This window comes from Gobio gobio (assembly GCF_949357685.1).
Source record: "Gobio gobio genome assembly, chromosome: 18".
NCBI classification, from domain to species: Eukaryota; Metazoa; Chordata; class Actinopteri; order Cypriniformes; family Gobionidae; genus Gobio; species Gobio gobio.
Window position 1 is genome coordinate 38025864 of NC_137111.1, and position 24483 is coordinate 38050346.

The following is a 24483-nucleotide window of genomic DNA, read 5'->3' on the forward strand; positions in this document are numbered from 1 at the left end:
GGGAACGTTCTGGGAAGGTTCTCTTTAGGTTATAAAATAAACCCCAAAAATAACCTGCAGGGAACGTTCTGAGAAGGTTCTCTTTAGGTTATAAAATAAATCACAAAAATAACCTGCAGGGAACGTTCTGGGAAGGTTCTCTTTAGGTTATAAAATAAATCACAAAAATAACCTGCAGGGAACGTTCTGGGAAGGTTCTCTTTCGGTTATAAAATAACACCTCAAAAATAACCTGCAGGGAACGTTCTGGGAACGTTCTCTTTTGGTTACAAAAACACAACCAATAGAGAACGTTCTGGGAACGTTCTTATTTGGTTCCCTACAAAAATAACCAAACGGGAACCATATGGTAACGTTAGGGGAACGTTCTGTGTTTACTGGGCCTTTAATGGTTGGTCATATTGGACTTACAACTTGCCTTATGAGCTTAATTTGACCTTGCCAAAACATCTGACAAAGTGGGGACCGGCTGTTCCCTGAACATTTTGGGTTTGTCATGACTTTTATTTTCATGACTCATATTTTAGCGTCAGTATGTGTCCAAAACACACTCTGCAGTGCCAGTTCACGGTCGGTTCGCCGTTCACCATTAATTACAATACAGTTCAAGTTGCTTCGTGAACTTGAGCGTGTCGTCCGTCGCGAGCCCCCTGCACATGGCCACTCTCCCATAGCCTTCCAGCTTGTCGCTCCAGATCAGCGGTCGGGACCGAATGTGAGGCATGCTCACTCTCGCGCTTCAGCCAGCGGCGGTCCGTCCAGTGCGGAGCGAGGGGGGCAGGGAGCAGCGGGATTCAAGGCAGTTTGCAGCAGTCACTTCCAGGAGGATGGACGCAGAGGCTCCGTGAATTAACCTTCAGCACTGGGAGTTTGTACTACTTTAGATGAGCGTATAGAAACAGCGGGTCAGATCTGCGTGAACTTCACCAGCCTCGGGAAGCATTGAAAATACCAGGACGTTGTTTCTTCAGAAACGTTGATTCTTTATGGACGGAATTGCTCAAGCGCTCTTCACGTAGTCAGCGGTGAGTGACTTAAATATGCTTTGAAAAGTTTGAGCCCACAGCGTTACAGCGTTTTTTTTTTAGTTTTTGATTAACATGCATTGCTTATAACCAATTATCTATAATATAATCTATTTGTATCTTACTGTAGGCTAGTACTTTTAGTTAATAGTAAGTAATCCTACTGCCTACATTGTTTGCTTTTTTAAACTTAACTATTCAGTAGATACTAGTAGCCTACTATTCATTAGATATTATAGTAGGCTAGCCTACTTATTCCATAAGTGACATGTTGCCTATCTATATCTATTCATTAGCCAGTCGTATCCCACTTATTGCTATAGTGACTATTTTAACAGCAAGTGACTTGCATTATTTGTGTTTTGTTGACATTGAATTAAATGGGAAGCTGTTGTTTAGATATCACCTATTAATTTAAACCACTATTTTTGTCACTCGTTTTGCAGATTTAAAAAGATACTATACCTATTTATGAGATACTCAGTTTTTAAATAGCCTATTATATATGTAACAAATGATGCTAAAAAAGCTCACTAAAACATCTGTAGTCTACTATAGTAAGATTAAAAATTAAAATTCATTATTGACTCCTTCAAAGTGTAAAATGTTGCATTGCAGCAACTTTTGTAATTTGCCCTCTTACTGATAGATTTCTAGAATATAAAGTTAATCTCGGTTCATCTTCATTTGTGCTTATGCACGTTGTTTTTGCTGTTTGTTTGGCTGTCAGAGTGAAGTGACTGAGTGCTTTATCTTACAAAGGTCATAATTATGTTAAATGTAGGCAGACACCAATTTATCCCAGCAAAAGTAATTATGGCATCCCAGTGTCTTTTTTAATTACAGCATGTGGAGCGTCCCTCCTGGAGACACATTGTCTGAATAGCTCTGAGTTTTGTATTTAACACATTGTCACAAGTCCCAGTAGTTTATTCACAGTAGGTTCAGATCTCACCTCTGACTAGTGTTATGCATATGCACTGTATGATAATTGTTTGTAAATTACCCTTAATGTTATCTGAGAATGAATGCAGTGTGTTTGTCACAAAACAGTTTGCTTTCAAAGGTTTTGCTGGTGTTACGGATCTTTATCTGTAACATTTTCCAATTATTCTCAGTTAGATTTTTTTTAGATTCTCAGTGATATTCTAGAAAGTTTTGTTGTTTTGTTGTCTGGAAAGCCAACTGTTGTTTAAAACAGCTTTTGTTTTATGTGCTGTATGACAAGAGTTATGGTACATGTTGTGTTAATTGTAAAGCAATGTTTTTATTCTTCGTCATATTGTAAATCAGTAAAACATCCCATTTTGCAAATCATTGGAACCACTTAAAAAGACAAAGACATACCCAATAATTTTAATGTAATGATCCAATCCATCTAAGACACAGAAGTGCCTAAACTTAATAAACATACTACAATAACATCAGTCATATTTTCCCTCCACTTCTTTAAAAGAATCAGGTTTAACTTTGACCAACTTACCTGTCATACTCAAAACACTCAGCTTTGTGTGTTTCTACTATCAACATAGACGTTTTCTGAGATTTTATTAACTAAAAACATGCAGTTCCTTAATGTAAGACTCTAGGAACCTACCTGTGGTCCCACCTCCCATCAGTGGAAGATATTAGACTATACGATTCTGCTGTTATAAAGACATTCTTCACACTGTCAGTGAAGCCTCTCTCTGGACTTCCAGTCTTATTATGAGACTTATTTAGCAGTTTATCTGTCTTTTTGAGGGCTTTAACCTAAAGTGTATGTGAAACAGGATATGCTGAATTAATGCACCATTGCTTGTACTTATAGCCATCTTTGTGATTTGGAGGATATTAACTGCTCCACTGGCACTGCCTACATACTGAAACTCTGAATCCTGGAACCGCACATGGTCCGGCATACCCAGCTGCTTTCAGGCATCCCACTGGAAATATTTAGGATGGAAGTGGGTGGTTACAAAAGTTATATTTCATAACTGTTTCACCCACCCTGTTCCATCCTGAATATTTCACATAAATATGTCCTTTCAGCTACTCACTGTGTCATATACACTGAATTGCCAAAAGTTTTGGGACGCCTGCCTTTATAGGCTCATGAACTTTAATGGCATCCCGTTCTTAATCCGTAGGGTTTAATATGGCGTTGGCCCACCCTTAGCAGCTATAACAGCTTCAACTCTTCTGGGAAGGCTTTACACATGGTTTAGGAGTGTGTTTATGGGAATTTCTGACCATTCATCTAGAAGCGCATTTGTGAGGTCAGGCACTGATGTTGGACGAGAAGGCCTTGCTCACAGTCAACATTTCCCACAAAGTTGGGAGCATGAAATTGTCCAAAATATCTTGTTATGCTCATGCTGAAGCATTAAGAGTTCCTCTCACTGGAACTAAGGGGCCACGCCCAACCCCAGACAACACGTCTCCACTGCTCTAAAGTGCAGGTGTGGCGTGCTTTACACCACTGCATTCGACGCTTTGCATTGCACTTGATGATGTAAGGTTTGGATGCAGCTGCTCGGCCATGGAAACCCATTCCATGAAGCTCTCTACGCACTATTCTTGAGCTAATCTGAAGGCCACACGAAGTTTGGAGGTCTGTAGCTATTGACTCTGCAGAAAGTTGGTGACATCTGCGCACTATGCGCCTCAGCATGAACAGACCCTGCTCTGTGATTTTTACGTGGCCTACCACTTCGTGGCTGAGTTCCTGTTGTTCCCAATCGCTTCCACTTTGTTATAATACCACTAACAGTTGACCGTGGAATATTTAGTAGTGAAGAAATTTCATGAATGGACTTATTGCACGGTACCACGCTTGAATTCACTGAGCTCCTGAGAGTGACCCATTCTTTCACAAATGTTTGTAGAAGCAGTCTGCATGCCTTTAGGTGCTTGATTTTATACACCTTTGACCATGGAAGTGATTGGAAGGGGTGTTCCAATACTTTTGGCAATGTAGGGTATTTGTATGAAAATGCACTTGTTGTTCTATGGGAAACCATTTATTGATTGTGTACCTCACAGTAGATACACTGTATAGCAATATGACTGATATTTGACAAACTATCCTGGCAGCTGTGTTTATTTTCAGGCCTTGAAGTTATCAAGTATAGAATATATAGATTCAGGGGTCAATTTAAAGGCTATATTTGAATAATATATACCCTTTCCATGGAGAAAGATGAAATGTAAAGTGTAAATTGTCAGTATTTGAGAACTCCATAATCTCTCTGCCAAGCTTATTTTCTTCCCAAGAGAAAACAGTTTTGCATGCAGTACGTTTCTGTAGTTGTATTGCACGTAGTTTTATAATTTCACAAGTGCAGGCTGTTTAATATCAACAGACTGCTTTTCTGAGTCAAGCCGAGGGGAATCACTCTCATGAGCTGTCAGAGTGTTTACAGTGTGAAGAGAGGCAAGTCAATGTGCTGGAAGGCTGGTTACAGCATGAGCAGCTGTTGCTGACAGTGTGTGGGAATCACTGATCACTAGGTTAAATGACATACATTCCATGTAGCTCATATAACTTTTAACCAATTGCATTGACAGCCTCACTGAATCAGTTTTCATTTGAACTCCCAGTATGGTGTTTGATTTGACAAATATAGATGATAAATAAAATGAACAATAACTGATAAAATGAACAAAGCACCTGTTTTAATGAATTTGGCATCATACTGTATCAATGGAGATAGAGTTTGTAATTTCATGTTGGATGGCTTTTGGCAGGCATTGCTCTATAACCTTGCCTGCTGCTGTCTTGACTGGAAGTGCACATCGATACACCAACATGCTAGGAGCACCAAATTTACGAGCTTATCTCTGATATGTTCAGTGTGGGAAAAATTCAGTGCATGGCTCAGAGAATACCGTAAATCTTTGATTTAGTTGCTCTAACATAGCCATTTATTAAATTCTCAAAGACTTTGCTGTCTATGTTTTCAGTGAAAAATTGTATTTTTACGTGATTGGAGTCCTGACAGTAGATCTATAGTGTTCTTAAGCCTATACCCGCTTGCAGACAGATTTGCTGAGATATGCATAAGTGTATGTGTCTATTTATGGGTGTATGGAAGCAGTTGATCTGTATCATGTTGGGGGAGGAGCCAGCCATTAATATTCCTGAGAGAAAATCAATGCAGCTCTGTTTTCTTGGTTTCGTCTTTCTATTTCTACTAATATGTCACATTGATAAAGTTTCTTTGCAAAAAGGAACAGTACTATCTGCATTGCTCTGGTCGATAAGCCTGGCTGTTGACTGGATCCCTCATTTTCAATCTATCACAGAGGAGAGAGCACTGACCAATTTTAGTTAGGGCACAAATGCTGTTCAATCAGATTCATTTACACAGAATAAATGAATCAAACGCAGTGATTGAATGGGTTGTGATAATGAGAGCTGCGAGGAGCCATTATTCTGCTAAATCCATAGTCAAGATGTCAGTGCAGTGCTGTCCGCTGTGATGTTGACCTCAGAGAGTGAAGTCAGCACAATGAGAGTGACAGTCTGTTAGCTCCTCCCACAAAGATGCCCCTTCACTTCCTGTGGAGGTCTTTGGAGCAGCAAGACGTGATTCCCAGTGATGTGTCCAGTATGATGCAGCGTACTTTAGCCATTTGCATGATGATGCACTGCAATTTTAGGGACAATAATGATCCAATAATCAGTAGCTTTTTGTTTTAACCCTTTCAATTGGAATGCATATATATCATTTATAATGTGGCTAATTTACATAGAAAGGAGACGTGTTTGCAAAAGAAAGAAGAAAGGTCTTATTTATTCACCATACGTTCCCACATATTTATAAGTGAAATCTGTGGATAAACATTTTCATAAACAATTCATGATTCTATAACTTTCATACTAAAATGTATTCAATTTTTTTCAAAAGATGTAGGTAATTGTAGAAACAAGTGAAATCCACACATACACAAAATCACATTACACACATAAACATGTTAAGATTAAATAAAACCTATATCAGAATCAGAATCAGAATGAGCTTTATTGCCAGGTATGTTACACATACTAGGAATTTGTTGTAGTGACATATATATATATATATATATATATATATATATATATATATATATATATATATATATATATATATATATATATATATATATATATATATATGAAATGAAATTCATGAAATATGGCTAATAATCTAGTTAAACCAGGGGTGTCCAAACTCGGTCCTGGAGGGCCACTGTCCAGCAGAGTTTAGCTCCAACTTGCCTCAACAAACCTGTCTGGAAGCTTCTAGTATGCCAAGTAAGACCTTGATTAGCTGGTTCAGGTGTGTTTATTTTGGGTTGGAGCTCAACTCTGCAAGACAGTGGCCCTCCAGGAGCATGATTGGACACCCCTGGGTTAATGGGAGGTCTGTAATCTCTGTCTGTTTAAAAGTATTCAATCTGTTTATTGTGTTTGAAGTAGTTTTGAGAAAGAACTCCATAGTTTCAAGGATCTTGCTGTGTGTGCACAATGTCACTGAGAGTGATGAAAGGCTAAAAGGGAAAAGTTGTGCAGAAAGTCCTTATATGTAGATGGGTTTAGGTATATTTTATGCAAATTACTAACCTTGGCAACATGGTCGCTCATTTAGAACAATCCAAATTCATTAACTTTAGAACAAGTTTAAGAACAAATTCTTATGCATATGCATTGTTTTGAATTAGGCTGATTTGTTGTGAGAAGTTCACCTGCGCGTATAATAAGAATAATCCATGCAATTATTATTGTAGACCCAATGACTTAATTTATGGAAATGGCACAGCACTATTTTGGGGCTTTTAACACCTTTTTTAAATATCTAGTTCAGTCATGAAACTCTAGAGGGCGCAGGCTGATAGGTCCTTTACATGCAATCTACAAGCAATCACATCATTACTGCATGGCAAAAACTGATTGGCCTCTGCTGATCCTGCAGCCAATGAAATTGCTTGCTCAACTTTTAAATAGTCTGGTTCAGTGTTAGCTGTTAGCTGGTCCTGCAGAGTTCATCTGAAACCCTCCACCTCCCCCAGCTCCACCTGCCTAGATCTGCTACAGGATTCATGGATGTCTGTTTATGCAGCAGATATCTTACATACTCATAGCAGTGTGTCTGTGTATCTATTAGCAGTAGGAAGTCCTACTCTCTCTCTCCAGCAGCCGCAGCAATAATCAACAGCAGCAACAGCGTAGATCTAGTCCGCCAAGACCAAATACATTAACATTGCCATATTCGATAATTCAATGTTAAAACTATTTTTTTTTAAAGTACGTTTTTTTCCCGTTGCAAGACTTCTGATTCATTAGCCACTATACTAAAATAATAACAAAGTGTAGTATACGATAAAACTATTTGCACTATAAATTGGCCTGTGTTTATGATTATGACAGTAAATGAAAAATAATATAATAATAAATTGCAGTTTTTGCAGCATTAAAATGGAGAGTTTATGTACAGCAAAAAATATCTGGAATTGTCTGACACCTGAAGCCTTGCACATTCAAGTTACAAATATAAAAAATAAGGTGGATACCAGGACAAATAATGCCATTGATAATAAAAAAAGTTATAATAATATAGAATAATATTTTGCCCACTGATATATGGTGCCCCAAGGGATCACTGAACTAGTGTACCATCTTGTGCTTGGCCTGCTTTCCATTAGTCAGGAATCTGCCCTGTCAAAGGGCTCTGCAAATCTGTACACCCCCACACTGAGAGAGAAACATTATGAAAACACTGTCCTTTTTGTACGTCCCCTGATTTATGATCTTTGGCCTGCGAGAGATGTAAAGCATGCAGCACTTTCTCTCCATCTAAGTCTCCAAGCTGATGCAACGCAGGGGTCCTCAGCTCACAACTGTTTTCACTGCACAGTGCGTCCAATAGTGATGTGAGTTATTATATGAGACAAGCCGCTCGCTCTGCCCGAGGGACGCTCTGACTCTCACCTCTTTCTGCTGTGCTGCTGGCTTGTCCAGTGCATCTCCCACTGACTACAAACAAGCAAACTGTGTGACATGCCAGAGTTTCCTGGTTTACAACTGTTGACCTTGCCTGCATTTTAACCTCTGATCTCTAACTAGGTGTGTAAACATTAGTACAAGAGCGGAATATGGCAGAGGAATGCCAAGTTTGCAATCTGTTTTAGCAAGGAAGAGAGGCTGAGATTTGTGTTTGGAGGCAATAAAGCTGTTTAACCAATATGTCAGCACCATTAACACAGACTGACCCTCTAATTCCTCTCTTGTGTGTGTCGCACAAGACCAATCCAACAGGGAGGGGTTGTGTGTGTGTCGCACAAGACCAATCCAACAGGGAGGGGTTGTGTGTGTGTAGCACAAGACCAATCCAACAGGGAGGGGTTGTGTGTGTGTCTCACAAAACCAATCCAACAGGGAGGGGTTGAGGCTAAATGTACGTAATGGCACACATTTTAGTTAGCATTCAACATTAATCACATCTTTAGTCATTTTCTTTCAGTATATTCCTATGATGAACATGTTTTCAATTCCTACACTGAAATGTATTGTCATATTTTTGTGTAAAATTAAGTAAAATGTAACAATTCTGAGATTTTAAAGTGTAATTTAGCTTATTTTCAACCCACTTTGTATTGAATGTTGGTAGTATATGTAAATTAACAATGTTTACTTGTTCTTCGTGTGTACCTGGGCTGAGAAATTCACGTTTATTTGTCAGCGAAAGTCCACTGGATGACGCAAAACGCCTTTTGACAGCTCCAGAGCTTGCGGGAAAACTACAGATTATACTTCCACATTTTTGTATCCCTGCCCACTGACAGTTGAATCAACAGGTATTATGGTATTGAAGTTGTCCTACCTATTAGGGAAAAGGGAAGACAACAGCATTTTTATAGATAGCAAATCAAATATTGAGGTGAAGAAATCCTATATTGGTGTTTCTCTGAAGGTTTTTACCAGCTATGTAAAATAATCCTGAAATCAATCTTTAGTGGAATTTGTCGCTTGTGTATTTGATGGATGCATGGCAACCTCCGGGTAAAAAATTGCAGATAGTTCGGAATAATGCGTCTCTGTCTTTGGCACAGCAGGCTACAAAAAGCAGAGGGCTTATGTTCAGTCCAGTCATGCTGAACCATGACGGCTGTCTCTCAGGCATGTCTAAAGAACCATCTAGGCTTAGATTGCCCCGTTTTCCAATGGGGATTATGTCCACACAGCATAGCACAGCAACTTAAACAGCCCTCATTTTGTGTCCTTAACCACCACCATCTCACATGGTGGACAGACTTATTAGCGTCTGCGTTATAGAGACACTTAATCTCCGAAAGCCCTGAGTGAATGTAGCAATGTTGTTGACCTCTCTCAATGGCCTTGTTTACCTCTCTGCTGTTCCCATGTGGAGAGGCATCTGTGAAGTACGTGTAGGTAATGAGATGAGGTCAGAGTGTCAGGAGATGGTCCAGCAGACACAATACTGTCTCAGTGCTGTCCATTATGACCACTTCGTCCAGACAGCTGACACGTCGAGCCAGCAGCATTCATAACAGGCAAGTATTCAGCTTGGAATGTGTCGACCAATGGAGCAAGCATTTGGCAGGATGGCAGTGTTTAAGAGTAATGAGCAGAACTGAGTGCGGAGGTCCCATTAAATTAAGTACACATTTTTCTGACATTCCATTGGCTTGCACTGATGCATTGTGTAGAGAGACCTATCTGGGAAGTCCTATATTGGCACACAATCAAAGTTTGAAATCTTGATTTGCTCATTCTTCAGTTTGTTTTTTTGAAGTGGATTCATATGAGATTCTACAAGTGACAAATAATTTTTGGCATCTCCATGTCAGTGTATTTACATTTGCCTTTATCATTCTCTGTAATTGCCATCACTTTATAAATCCATAATATGCATGCTGTATATCCACTGTTAAGGCCTGTTCACACCAAGGACGATAACTATAAAAGATAATGATAAAGATATAGTTCTAAAAATCATTCTCAATAGCAGAGTGCACACCACAGCTATAACGATAACAGCACAAAAAAACAATATTGTGATTGGAATTACTTTCAGGATGGTTTTATCCAGCTGATGAACGATAAAAACATTGACAGCCAATCAGAATCCATGCTGTTGTATAATTTAAAGCGGCAGACAAGCATAAACAGAACGATATCTGCTGGTGTGGACTCTAATATAGTTATCGACATTTCAATAGAAGCATTAGCCCTTTGTCAGCATATAATTAGTAGGGGTGTAACGATTCATCTACTACATCGATGTATCGATTTATTTTCCTATGATCTAACTACATCGATCTGTGCTCGGCAAGATGGCCTTCCGGACGACATATATCGATCTAACATCGTTTTAAAAGGTAATCAATCGATTGTATCGATCGTGGGAAATAACGCATTGGATTTAAGCACGTCAGACTTTATATGGATATTTTTTCTTAGCACTTTTAATGATAAAGCCGTTAAACGTTACTCGATTAAGTCTGCCTATCTGTGACATCATCGCAACGCACGCACCAGCAGCAGCGCTAAGAAAACAAAACATAGCATGGCGGATGACAGAGAAGCCAACGTGCGAGAAATTATCAAGCCACCAGGAGAAAGAGCTAAGTTAGTAACGTTTTACCTGTACTTTCAACCCTTGCTAAATGTTACCTGTGAATTCCTGACACCAGTGTGCCAGCAGAGCGAGTTTTTAGTGCAGCTGGCGACATAGTGAACGCAGAGAGAAGTGTTCTGCGGTCAGATCATGTTGATATTTTTGAAAAAGAAATCTGTAGAGTCATTGAAGAGTAGTTGGTTACATTTTATCTTTGTTAAATATTGTTTGTTTATTAAACTGAGAGTAGTAGCAGGTTCAGCCAGTTTATTCAACCTGAAGAAATGTTGGTTGCACTTTATTTTTGATATTAATATTGTATTTGTATTATTTTAATGTTGTAAAACAACAGCAAAAATAGCAGGTAAACCTACTATTAATTAAACCTGAAGAGTAGTTAGTTGCACTTTATTTTTTATACTAATATTGTAATATTTTTATGTTGGAAAACAAAAGCAGAAGTAGCAGGTTAACCTACTGTTGAAATTTTGGTTGCACTTACTGTGCTTTTATTGAAAATGTATTGAAAATTGAAAATGAGAGCAGAAAAGGTTAACTTCCTTTTAATTCAACCTAAACTGTTGGTTGCACTTTATTCAAATAAAATTTGAATGCATTTGCCATTAATTGTTGTTTACTTGTTTGTTTATATCCATAATTAATTGATACCTGAAGAAACAACAGGAATCTAGGAAACTTCACCTGCATTGAGCAGTATCCAGATATTTATTTCAGTCACACAATTTTTGGCTAAAAAGTTACTGAATCGATTTCAAGTCACTGAATCGTTTCGGATCGTATCGTTCTAAATGAACCAATATCGTCCTTGAATCGTATCGACAACCTCAAATCGTGATACGAATCGAATCGTTGTTAAAACGAATCGTTACACCCCTAATAATTAGCCATTTTTATTTCTAACATTTTAACTACATTTTGTGTAAAATAGTTTTTAATATTTCAAATTAAATTAAAAATATGTTTTTCATTATTTCAAATTACATTAAAAAAAATTATTTTCATTATTAAAGGGATAATGCAAGCACTTAGCCGTGCCTCAAGCTTAAACCAAACACACACACCCAAATCCTTTTCTTTTTCTTCTCTTCATTTCTCCTTTGCTTCAACTAATTTCCTAATCTAGCTTTCTAATAAACCTGCCGATGTATACTACAAATATTGTTGGCTCTTTGATGAATTTCTAATTGTAAGTTGCTTTAGATATGTGTCTGCTAAATGCATAAATGTGAATGTAAAAATGAATCACCTTCATATCATCATTAATGTCTCAGTGTTTTATATATTGAAAGTCAGTGAAGTCTGATGATGTTTCTCCAAAGCACTGTGATTGTGCTCTCTAGATAGCGGAATTGGACAATTCACTTTCACACAGTAGCTTTTAGTTCATTGTGACATTGCCAGCACACAATATTAGTCAGTCTGTAAAAGAGCCTATACCGAGTAATGCTGTTGTTCTTACCTCTGCAATAGAATGCTGCAATAATGAGTCCCAAAACCCGGAGATAAGTTAGAATTTTTGAATTGCCCCAAAGTCAAGGCATTTTCTGAATGAGTATTTGGTTAAATTCCTGAAATAAAGTCTGGGTTTAATACTAGCCCAAGGTCTTTTCATGATTTATTCTATAACATAAATGCCATCACAATAAACATCTACTCACTGGTCCTCTTTCACAGCCACGTTTTCACACACAGCGCTTTCACACTCGCTCTCTATTCAAATTCAAACTTTCCAACTTGCAAATTTTAAATAAAGACTGAAAGAGTTGTCAGAAGCTTATTGGTGATGCTGAAGTCATGCGACTGTGGTGTAGTTCTTTTAGCTTTTTTCTTCTGTGGTTTGCATTTAGGCTTCAAAATTCATAAAAGTTGTAAAGATCATTTTGATGAACAAACTGTGCACGATTTATAAACTTGGTCACAGTCACAGAGCATATTTTCTGCAATTATCCAAAAGCCAATGTAAAAGTCCTATTGGGTTTTTGTCGAAGGAACCAGGGTGATGATAACTTCAGGATTGGCCTAAAAAATGACGTCATCCCCGTGGGACTCTATACACAACTATCCATGCTTCTCTAAAGCTTTAGTCCTAAACAGCAACAAATTTAGGATCCATTTCTCAAATCAATAAAATCAAATGAACTTTAACAGCATTGCCACATAAAGAATTTATGTGTGTGTGTGTGTGTGTGTGTGTGTGTGTGTGTGTGTGTGTGTGTGTGTGTGTGTGTGTGTGTGTGTGTGTGTGTGTGTGTGTGTGTGTGTGTGTGTGTGTGTGTGTGTGTGTGTGTGTGTGTGTGTGTGTGTGTGTGTGTGTGTGTGTGTGTGTGTGTGTGTGTGCATGTGCGTATGTGTGAAATTTTGCACTTAGTGTAATTGTGGAAAGGGCAGTTACTGTGAGCCCATGTGGATGGAGTTTAGTGAATGACTCTGCCAGATCGCCTGTGGTGCTGTTCCCTCTTTAGCCCCCTCCATCAGCTGACTCTCTGTGTCATGTGTTTTCCCATTCCAAACTGAAAAGAAAGTAGGGGTGTACCATAAATTGTCTCTATGAATGTTACTGCTATTCACTTTTTACCATAAGTGCAGACAGTTGGAAAAAGAAGAGAAATAGTTGTTTTTCCTCTCTCTGTGGTGTGGCGTCCACCCTCTGGCTCTGTCTTCCCACCCCTTCACTGGAGCCAGGAGATGAGGAATGGTCTCTTTGGCTGCTGATGTTTTCGCAGCTCCGCCTGTGAGCTCTGGGTTTCAGTTCAAGTCCCACAGTAATTTTATTACCCCTCTCCTCAACAACACAAACACTAAACCTCTCCTCCCACCCCATAACTCTGATTTATGTCACTACAACCACCTTGTCCAAAAACTTCCCTGACATTTCCAGGAGACTTTCTGAATCACAGCATTCATGGCTGAGACGAGCTGTCATATAAAGCTGTTTGGGGGGCAGACAGATTTCCACTGAGTACTCTTGATTTAAATGCATGGTTGTTGAGATATATTTTTTCCTCTAATACTGTTTGGGCGTTCTGTCGTCTTAACTTATTTTTAGGGACAGGTCTGATGCTGCTGCTCTGTTAATGGAGGAATCAGCAATGTGTGTATTTGTTTTAGAGCCAACCAGTCTCTCAAATCCACGAGAAAACATATAGCAGTAGTAATATAATAATTAATCACCAATAATGATAAATCGTAGGGTTTCATATTTTTTAAAAGTTTTTAAAAAGTCTCTTATGCTCACCAAGGCTGCATTTTATATGATCAAAACAGTAAAAACCATAATAATATGGAATATTACAACAACTTAAAATAACTTTTTTAAATGTCATACCATATTAAATTATTCTATGTATGTATATACACCGATCAGGCATAACATTACGACCACTGACAGGTGAAGTGAATAACACTGATTATCTCTTCATCACGGCACCTGTTAGTGTGTGGGATATATTAGGCAGCAAGTGAACATTTTGTCCTCAAAGTTAATGTGTAAGAAGCAGGAAAAATGGGCAAGCATAAGGATTTGAACGAGTTTGACAAGGGCCAAATTGTGTTGGCTAGGCGACTGGGTCAGAGCATCTCCCAAACTGCAGCCCTTGTGGGTTGTTCCTGGTCTGCTGTGGTCAGTATCTATCAAAAGTGGTCCAAGGAAGGAACAGTGGTGAACCGGCGACAGGGTCATGGGCACGTTTGATGCACGTGGGGAGCGAAGGCTGGGCCGTGTGGTCCAATCAAACAGACAAGCTAATGTAGCTCAAATTGCTCAAGAAGTTAATGCTGGTTCTGATAGAAAGGTGTCAGAATACACAGTGCATTGCAGTTTGTTGCGTATGGGGCTGCATAGCCGCAGACCAGTCAGGGTGACCATGCTGACCCCTGTCCACTGCTAAAAGTGCCAACAGTGGGCACGTGAGCATCAGAACTGAACCACGGAGCAATGGAAGAAGGTGGCCTGGTTTGATGAATCACGTTTTCTTTTACATCACGTGGATGGCCCAGTGTGTGAGACGGTATTCCCTGGTGGTTGTGGCCTCTTTCAGCAGGATAATGCGCCCTGCCACAAAGTAAAAATGGTTTGAGGAGCACAACAACGAGTTTGAGGTGTTGGCGTCAGAATTAGATCTCAATCCAATCGAGTATCTGTGGGATGTGCTGAACAAACAAGTCCGATCCATGTAGGCCCCACCTCGAAACTTACAGGACTTAAAGGATATGCTCTTAACAACATGGTGTGCAGCTTAATTTGTGGAATTTTTTTTTTTTTCAAGATTCAAGATTTTTCTAGATAGACATTTCAAAAGAACAGCATTAATTTAGTGCATCATTGCTATTTCTTTCTTTCTTTCTTTCTTGGCCTGGGTGCAACCTAAAACCCACTGAAACAGAAAAAATATTAATTATGAAGTCAGTTTATGAAGCTATTAACTGAATAGGACCATTTCAGTAATCTGACTGTGTGAGTAGTTTATTTCACATCCATAAACATTTTTATTGAACTCTTATCATTTGTCCTATTGAGCAGGATGGATTTCCTGTGGTCCATGTAGAAAGAAATAAGAGAACATACAGGCACATGGATTACATAAAATAAATATTTTGAGACATTTTCTCAACAGTCATTTAACACTTTAGTGTTGCACTACAACTACTCATCAATGTCATTGTCATGATCACATTGGGCAGATGAATGCAAGGATTTTTCTTCTCATTTTGGTAGTGACACCTAATAAATAAAACCCCACAAAAGATGAGGGGATGTCTGTTCATCATATAAAAAGAGATCATGTCTATTCAGAAGGCTTGGACTAAACCACTTGGTTCATGTGGATTTCTTTTATAATGACTTTATGAACTTTTTGAAGCGTCACATTTGAGTGGTATGTACTTTTTTCGTTTGTGTTTCAAATACAAACAGAAACCTTCTAGACTTGGAATGACATGAGGGTCAGTAAATAACGACATAATTTCTGAGTGAATTATCCCTTTAAATAGCTGCTTTTGATGACAAATGTATTTTGCATATTCATTGATAAAATTGTTATCGGAACCTAATGATATTCAAAGCGAGACATTGGTTGACCTTTGAGTATGACCTCCTCTTCATATGTAGGTCAGATGCCTAAAGTAGATGCTCCTGAATGTGTGAACTTTAACCTGCCTGAACCTATAGGTGGGGGAATTGTGAGAAAGTGAGTCAGGTTTAATGAGCATCACACCGCTTGTCATTGAAGCAGCAGCATGGAGAGGTGAACTAAACCAGGACAGCACAGCTGGGAGACCAGCCAGTGAGAATGTGCTTGATGTTCACCAGCCACTACAGGCCACTTTGTGAATTGCTGCCAGATTAGAGCAGAATACTGAAGCTGTGTGTCAGTATTGATTTGAGAGGACTTTGGTTTATTTGGCGAGTCAGCATTTCCCTACTGAACCTAAGTACGAAAAGAATATAGATCCCAATATCACAGTACTGAGATCAGCTCATTTGCGTCACATTTTAGTCCTATGTAAGGTGTATTTCTGTCTGATTCTTTATGATTATGTGGTGAATAATCATAAAGAATGTATTACTCAAGGAAGAATGTATTACTCAAATGTTATGTATCATGTATATTCTATGGAAGATTGTTTCCACCACAGAATATTTTTTTTAAAAGGAATGAGTTTATATTTCATCTTTCATCATACTTTTATCTCAGAACAGCAAGTGTAAATCTTTTTGTAAATCTTTTTTTCACAATTCTGACTTTTTTTCTTGCGATTGTGGGTATCTCACAATTCAGATTTATTTTTTTCTTGTAATTATGAGTTTATATTTTACAATTCTGACTTTTTTCTCAGAATTGCGAGGTTATCTCACAATTCTGTGGAAAAGAGTCAGAAAAAGTAAAAATCCCAAGATATAAACTTGCAATTCTCAGGAAAAAAGTCTGAATTGTGAGGGACAAACTAGAAGCTTATAGATATAGAAGCTGTCCTGATTCTTTTAATAGTGAAGCTGTTTCTTCTGTTTTTGTGCCACATAGCAAAAGGGATTAGAGTCAATTATGTAACTCCCTCCAGAGCCTCTCCTCATGCATGGCTGTCTGGAACAGATTCTCTAAATAATGATTTTGAGGTTTATTTATGCTTAATTTGCACAATCCTCTTTGTTTATTAATGCATCTGCCGCATTTTCATGTTTGATGAGCTAAAATGAGAGAGGGGAGAAGAGAAAGAGGGAGTTATGGGGTATTTATAGAGTGTCCTGCTGTGGGGCTGGCCGGTCTGTTTCACTGAAGCATTGCGTCCTGTCAGACCCCATCAGATCTCCATATGGACTCGAGCTCACGCACACACAGAGTACTCACTCCCAATAAGACATTCAGCATTTTTACAATCAAAAAACTGTTTTAACCATTATTTTGTTTTGATGTAATGTAGGTTTTCTTGTTGTTCCAAAGGTATGAGGTGGGTCAGGCAAAAACGATAAGGGGATCTAATTGCAGCACTCTTATTTTAAATCCAAACCGAAGAAGATCACTGGAAAAAACATGTGGCAGCATAAACGACGCAAGATAAAAAACTGAACAAACTTAAGGGTATGTTTACACAATGATGTACTAAACACAGACAAGTTTTCCTTTGTGTTTTTTATGTACAGGCGTCAACGTAGTCAAAATGAACCCCGTTCACACGTATCCGCGAAAACGGCTAAAACGCTGTATTCTGCTGCCAGGCCAGTAGTTGGCAATGTCACTTTGTAAAGAAACGCTACGTGCAGACTGAACACGTGATATGCATGTGCATGTGCACTGTTTTCACAATTTTGTGTTTTTGTAGTTTACATGGAGACGATAATGTTTTCAAATGTTTGTGTTTTCAGGCCCCCAAATCGCTGTTGTCATGGAAATGAATGGTCAAACGCATAAAAAGTTTTCCATTTTTAGTTGAAAACGGAGTTGTATAAACGGTCCCTCAGGGCTATATACAAGGGAAAACTCCAGGCGAGAAATAAGGTAAATGATCTAGAAACTGCAAACCAACTAACATGATAACAACTAAACAATGATCAATGACAGTGACTAACCAACTCAAAGTCCTACAGAAACTAAACAATAACCCTGACAGGATAATAGTAATAAATAACTAAATGCATTAAACTGAATCCAAGAAAGTAAAACTTAATACTGAATGGAAAAAAAAAATGCAGCATGTAATAATAAACAATATAATTTTAGAACATGGCATAATGATAAATAAGTAACTTTTGCTAGGATTATGTTTAAAACAGGAAAATTTTTTTTTCAAATAAACTATATTCATTTTTTATTAACTCATTATCCTAATACATGTTTTGCTCCTCAAAGTGTTATTTTAGTATTAATTATACTATTATAGTATTTATTGATGTTTTGAATGTTGTTTTTATTTTATTTTTTATTTAAGTTTTAGACATTTTATGATGTACTTTTGTCATTTTTATTAGATTTCTATTTATAATAATATATAATTATAATTATTTTTATTTTAAGTTTTTTGTCATTTTAAAATTAAATTATTTCAGCTAGTTGCCATGGCAAGTTTTTGATCTAAAATGCTGTGCCAGGGCAGGGCAAATTATTAAATTAATGAAACGGTTTTAATAGTTTTGCAGGATTGTGTGTCTGCACTGTATATTGTAGGGTCATTTTTGAAGAGAAAATGCACATGTACAAACAATAGCTTGGTTTAAAAGTCTAAATTTAATAAATATAATTCAAAGTTATAAATAATGAATCTAAGAAGCTAATGCTTCATTGTTTTCTACATTGTTCATCCTAAATACTGTAGTGTGACTAAATAAATCTGATTTAATTTAATGTGATATGACATTCACAATACTCGCACATTGTATAATTACACACTTTTGTGGCTTGAAACAAAACTCCCAAGTGCATAATAAACATCTCCAAAAATGTAAATGCAAACAAATGTTATTGCCTAAGGTCATACACACATACAAACACTTCCTTATTTAATACATTAAGCTTCCCTGTGTTATGAATGTGGATGATAACACAAAACAAAAGCTCTTTATCACTAACTCATCCTTCTATAACTGACACTAAACACACACGTGTAATCCATCTATCTTGTCGGAGTTAACAAATCCTTATCGTGCAACCTTGCACATCCTGATCCAGTGTCCCAGAGGGATTAGATAGCAATATATGCTCTTTGGCTGATCTATTTCTCCAGGTCTTCCCTTTCTCACCACATTTAAAGCTTTCTGAAGGGATTTACGTAGGTGTAAAGACTTGCTCAAGAGACTGATTGTTTTTTGTGCTTCAGCTGTGTATTTTCTTCATTTCTGTTGTAATATGCTGTTCTTCTCCTATAAGTCAAGAAGTGATTACACCGGAGTCTGACCATTTCGGATGGCTGCACATCGTTGCATGTTTATGCATATGTGAAATCCTGTGTTTGACAGCAGTAACATAGCAATGTCATCACAGCTTTGATCTCGCACAGCTCCCATCTGTTACAGAGATTATGCACTGAGGGAGATTGCGTTCAGCTGAGCTGTATCATCACACATCCTGTATCTCTCTGAAGTTTCATCAGTGATGCTCCTACATTGAGACACACAGACTCTTGTTACTGTTGTTGCTTACTAGAGCAGTATTTTTGAACCTTTGGCCCTTGAGTGGCTCACTCTCTCAAACACACATACAGAAACATGCACGTTTTCTGGCTGCCCTGCTCTTTCAGGGAAACCGAAGGCCTCCCTTAGGGCAATCAGGCTGATGACTTCACTGGCCTTGTTTGTTTTCTGCCCTTGGGGCAGGAGCAGAGAGGAGAGAGAGCGAGCGCTGGCTCAACATGACACTCCAGCACAGGAAACAGTCTAGTCCGGGCTGGAAACAGACGCTGAAAGAGCCCTTTGGAAGCGGCATTCCTCTGCTGTCTGCCTTTCCAAACATCTGGTTTCATGTGGGTAAACGTACTGTCACCCTCTGTGCCATCATAGCACTGGAAATGTAAATGCCTCTTTTATGTGGAAGTTTTTGCATAAGCAAAAAAAAAAAAGGTTATCAAAAACATGATAAATAGGGGCCCCTTCACACTGCACACAAAACGAAAAAACTTCAGTGCAAGATAGCTCCACATTTATCTGCAATGTCGAGTCAAATTTATTTTTATAATACGCATTCTTTCAAAACAGCTTTACAGAAAATCATGATCCTAATGTTTACAATATCTTAATATCTAGATATATTAGCAGATTAGAGTTGGGCGACAATATAGTTATTTTGCAATGATATGAGTCTAACAAGGTTTGTGTTCAGGAAGAAGGAACCGACAATCAATCTACATAAATGTAATGACAAAATAAACATAAACAACCCCTCCGGACAACTGCTGCATCACCTAAAACAAAACAACAACATAAAGTCCCAGGCCTGCAGTCCGTTCTTCGTACCTCGCTTAATACATCTGAGATAATTTGACAGATCCCAGATCTTTTAATCGTGATAACTGAACTGAACTCGCTAATTTGGTTCTTCAAAAGAATTTGCGGATTGGATTAAAATATCTGGATTAAGTTATCTAAGATTACTGCGCGTTCTTGTGTTCCCTTAAGAGGGCAGATGTATCGATAATCAAAACCCCGATCAGCAGTGCAGCAATTGGCTGGCGGCAAGACTGCAACGTAATGATATCATATAATTAAAAAAGCCACCTGGCAAAAAACTTGAAAAATAAAATAAAATAAAAATACAACGAATTTCTGGACCTTTATAAGGAAACAGCCAAGCGACCAAAACAACATAAGTTATAATAGATAAATTAAATGTGCACTGTTTTTTTTAAACATGATTCCCAATTATTTATATTCACGATTTTATAGTATTTGTACACCCTTTACATGTTTAATTCAATGTTCTAATTAGCAATTAATTTAATTTTTAATTCAATTTGAAGCAGATTTGTTACGTGACAACATTCATTTAAGTATCTTAAGGGTCAAGATCCAGTTCTCTCCATCTCTGCGCTGTAGTATTATACACAACATTATAATATTATTTTCAAATACATTTTTATATTATTATTGTGTTTATTTAAAATTATTATTGCCCCTGGTTCAGTAAGGAACTCTTGTTATAAAGTATCAGTGATTGGGACACATTTTAAATATCAATGCCGCTTAAAAAGATGCAGTCTAATCCTGTTATCATGAAATAAGCCTGCTCGTGAGTTAGTGAGGTGCGAAGAACGGACACTGGTCCTCTCTTGTCTTCTACTGTCGTCACTCCTCCTGTTATCCTTCCAGAGCTCCTCCATGGGCCTCGAGACTGGTGTAAACAACTGTAAAAAAAAGTCCTTAAAATTAGGGCACAATGTACTGTATAAATATGAAGGAATTTTGCGTATTGTTTTTTTATTTTACAGGTGTTTTACCTGTATTTTGAATTACACATTGCATTAGTTTGTGTTTTAAGGGTTAACGTAACATTTTCGTAAAATTACTGGATAACGTCCTGGCAGAAAATGACCATTACATTTTCCGTTTTTATTTTTTACAGTGTAGATTAGATGGTAAGCAAACAATCAGTTTTCGTAATCAATTTGTTGGATGCAGGAATAAAGATCTGAGTGACTTTGACTAGGGCCAAATTGTTATGGCAAGGCTACTGAGTCAGAGTATCTCTAAAATGTCAAGGCTTGTGGGTTGCTCCCGGTCAGCAGTGGTGAGAATTTACCAACAGTGGTCTGTGGAGGGACAAACCGTAAACCAGCAATGAGGGCAACGAAGGCTCTCCCATCTGGTCCGAGCCACAGAAGATCTACTGTGACACAAAATTGTAATGATGGTAATGGGAGGAATGTATCACAACACACAGTGCATCCAACTTTACTGTGTATGCCTATTATGACCCCTGTCCACCGTCAAAAGCACCTACAATGGACACATGAGCATCGGAATTGACATTGGAGCAGTGGAAGAAGGTTGCCTGGTCCGTTGAGTCCCACAGCTGTGTACGTGTGTGCCGTATGCACTGTTGGACGACTACAAGCCGGTGGAGGGAGTGTGATACTGTGGACAAAGGTCTGTTGGGAAACCCTGGGTCCATCCATAATTGTGGACGTAAATTTGACATGCGCCACCTACCTAAACATTGTTGCAGAACAGACACACACCTCCATGACAATGGTGTTCCCTGGTGGCTGTGGTCTCTTTCAGCAGTGTAATGCACTGCACACATTGTTCTGGAATGGTTTGAGGAACATGATGAAGAGTTCAAGGTGTTGTCTTGGCCTCCAGATGCTGGACCAACAAGTTCGATCCACGGCGGCTCCACCTTGCAACCTACAGGACTTGAAGGATCTGCTGCTAAGGTCTTGGTGCCAGATACCACAGCACACCTTCAGGGGTCCATTACTCGGCGGGTCAGTGCTGTTTTGGCAGCATGTCTAGGACCAACAGCGTATTAGGGCATAATGTTTTGGCTCATCAGCGTATATTGCTTTATGTGAGTATATTGTATGTACGCAGCTACTGTAAAGTTGGATGTGCTATATCAGTGCGCGATAATATAGTTTACATTTTTTGATGACATGGCATTCAAGAAGAGATTTGTTAATATCAGTGTACTGTATGTATCCGATATACTTGTATGATATACTTCTAGTAGTTATAATTTGTTATTAGTTATTTTAGTAATCTGGTGATATTGAGAATTATGAAACCAGTGAGGCTTTGTTCAGTTTATATAATAATGCCTGATACATGATACAAAAGCTAATATCTTATTGGTCGGAGAGTTTTATTCAGCAGATAATTTTTTTGTTTGCATAATATATTCAGAGGAATGCGTTGTTTTGAATATTCACAGCACATTTTTGTTAATAAACATGATATAATGCATGTTTTTTATACTTCTTTTTTAGTTTATTTACCTCAAACATGTTTGCAAAATGAGTGTTAATAACATGCACTCATGCAGTTTGTGTCTTTGTGTTTATGGACTGAATGTTTGGATTCCACTGTGTTTCCACTTTGTCTGCACAGTGTGTTTCATCATGGTCCAGTGGCAGTCATTTTTCAGGAGTTCGCCCACAGGGACTTGGTTATGTGTTATATATTGCTTTTACAGTTATTTGAAAAATCTTATATTTCCCTCCCATTTGAGTTTGTGGGATAAAATCTCTGTAATGTACTATAATCTTGTTAAAGTTTTGGCTGTTGTGTGGTTCCGCTTTCTGGTAGGAGGATGTGGTGCTTATTTGGCTCTTAGAGGCACTTGGCTCTAGAATGTGTAATTCAAACGAACACTAAGGTCACTAAGCAAGAGGTCTGATACTGCATTTCAAACAAAATGTCTAATTATAAGATACTTGGCTGCCAAAGCTGCCAAATTATGGTCACACTGGAGCTGAACGGTTCATCGTTAAAAGATTGCGATCTCGATTTAAACACCTACGCATCTTATTCCTAAATGACAATGATTTGGCTATGTCTATTAAACCTTTGACAAGTACGATGATAGGCAACATTCAAATCTTTGTTGGCACCGCCACTGATCCAGAGCCAGCAGTTGTCATGTATAGGTATGAAACAGCTTCACAAACAGTCTTTTCAACCACACAGTTTCATTTTTTCAAATGATCATAGAAGAACTGGGAAAAAGTTCATAGTTGGTTCATAGTGTTTGGATATAAATCACCTTTTGAAAGTAAATTGACGCTTCAAATAAAGATTATATCTATTACATCATTACGCCAATAGGTAGCGACTAGCAACTGTTAAAAATGTATTTGACATTGAATCATTCAAGAGATTTGTTCAAAAATATTGATTCATCCATGAAACAAGTGAAGTCTTTACAAGTTAGTCTTTCATTCTTTCAAACAGATTTAAAAAAAAAAATCTTTATTAAATATTTTTTAATAAATAATGCAGCAATTTACATTTTGTCAGAACCTCTAGTAATTTTTCAGAATCGTGGGAGAATCATGTCTATTTTATGTGATTTATCCAGAATCATACAGCTCTAATTGAAACCGAGGGTGATCCAGAAAGAGAATATGAATAAAAGGGTCATTCCGTGTCAACTCAACCAGAGGTCCCCGATTCAAATTTTAGATTTTGTTCATATTTATTCTGTAGAAAGACAAAGATAAATAGTGATGAACATTCTGACACAGAATGTCCCAATTTTTTTTTACTATTAATGTTACTGTGAATAGACAGTATAGAGTTTGTACACTTTAACTACAAAGAGTTTGGCTGTGTGAAAAACTATTTGGTGTAGGATTTACATTTCCTTAAAAATGCCAGTAAATTTCATAATTACAAAAAATGGCAAGTAACACATTGAATTAGATGTGAAATTTTGAAGTAGAAAGACTGAAATAGTATTTTCTTTGAGATTGTACTCCAATAATCTTTGTTTTATTTACAACTTTGAAAAAGCATTTTGTCTAATTAAAAATTGACTTAATATTTGTGTTTGGCATATATATTTTTTTGCTTATTATGCTACCGTGTTGTTAGCGATGGCAAGTTGAAATCAATTGTGGGTCGAGTTTCCTGGGCATTTCGTGGGAGTACTAGTCCAATAATGTGGCATTTTAACCCTTGTGCATCCTTATGGACATTTTTGGCTTTTTCAGTGTTTTTTTTTTTTTCTGATAACTTTCCCTGTGGTAATGCTAACTGCATAAAATTAGCTATAGGTGTGTATTTTTGTTGAATTTTTACTATTTCGCCCCCATTTCCTTTAAAAAATACATTTTGCACTAGGTACACAAAATACTTCCTCTTAGCATCGTTTGGACAAAAATGTCCCAATTGAAACCCATTAAAACTGCAA

General features: G+C 37.8%; 1 protein-coding gene across 2 annotated transcripts in view; it reads left to right on the forward strand.

Moving 5' to 3' along the window:
* The first annotated feature begins 549 nt into the window (after window positions 1–549).
* The window catches only part of lzts2a (leucine zipper, putative tumor suppressor 2a), an 84309-nt gene continuing 60375 nt past the window's right edge, over window positions 550–24483 (forward strand). Inside the window, exons 1-2 of one of the 2 annotated variants that reach the window (XM_079842662.1) lie at window positions 694–1025; window positions 17508–17640. The gene's annotated coding sequence lies outside the window, so the exon portion shown is untranslated. Of the gene's footprint in view, window positions 1026–17507; window positions 17641–24483 lie in introns of both variants that reach the window. The other variant, XM_079842661.1, reaches the window with a different exon arrangement.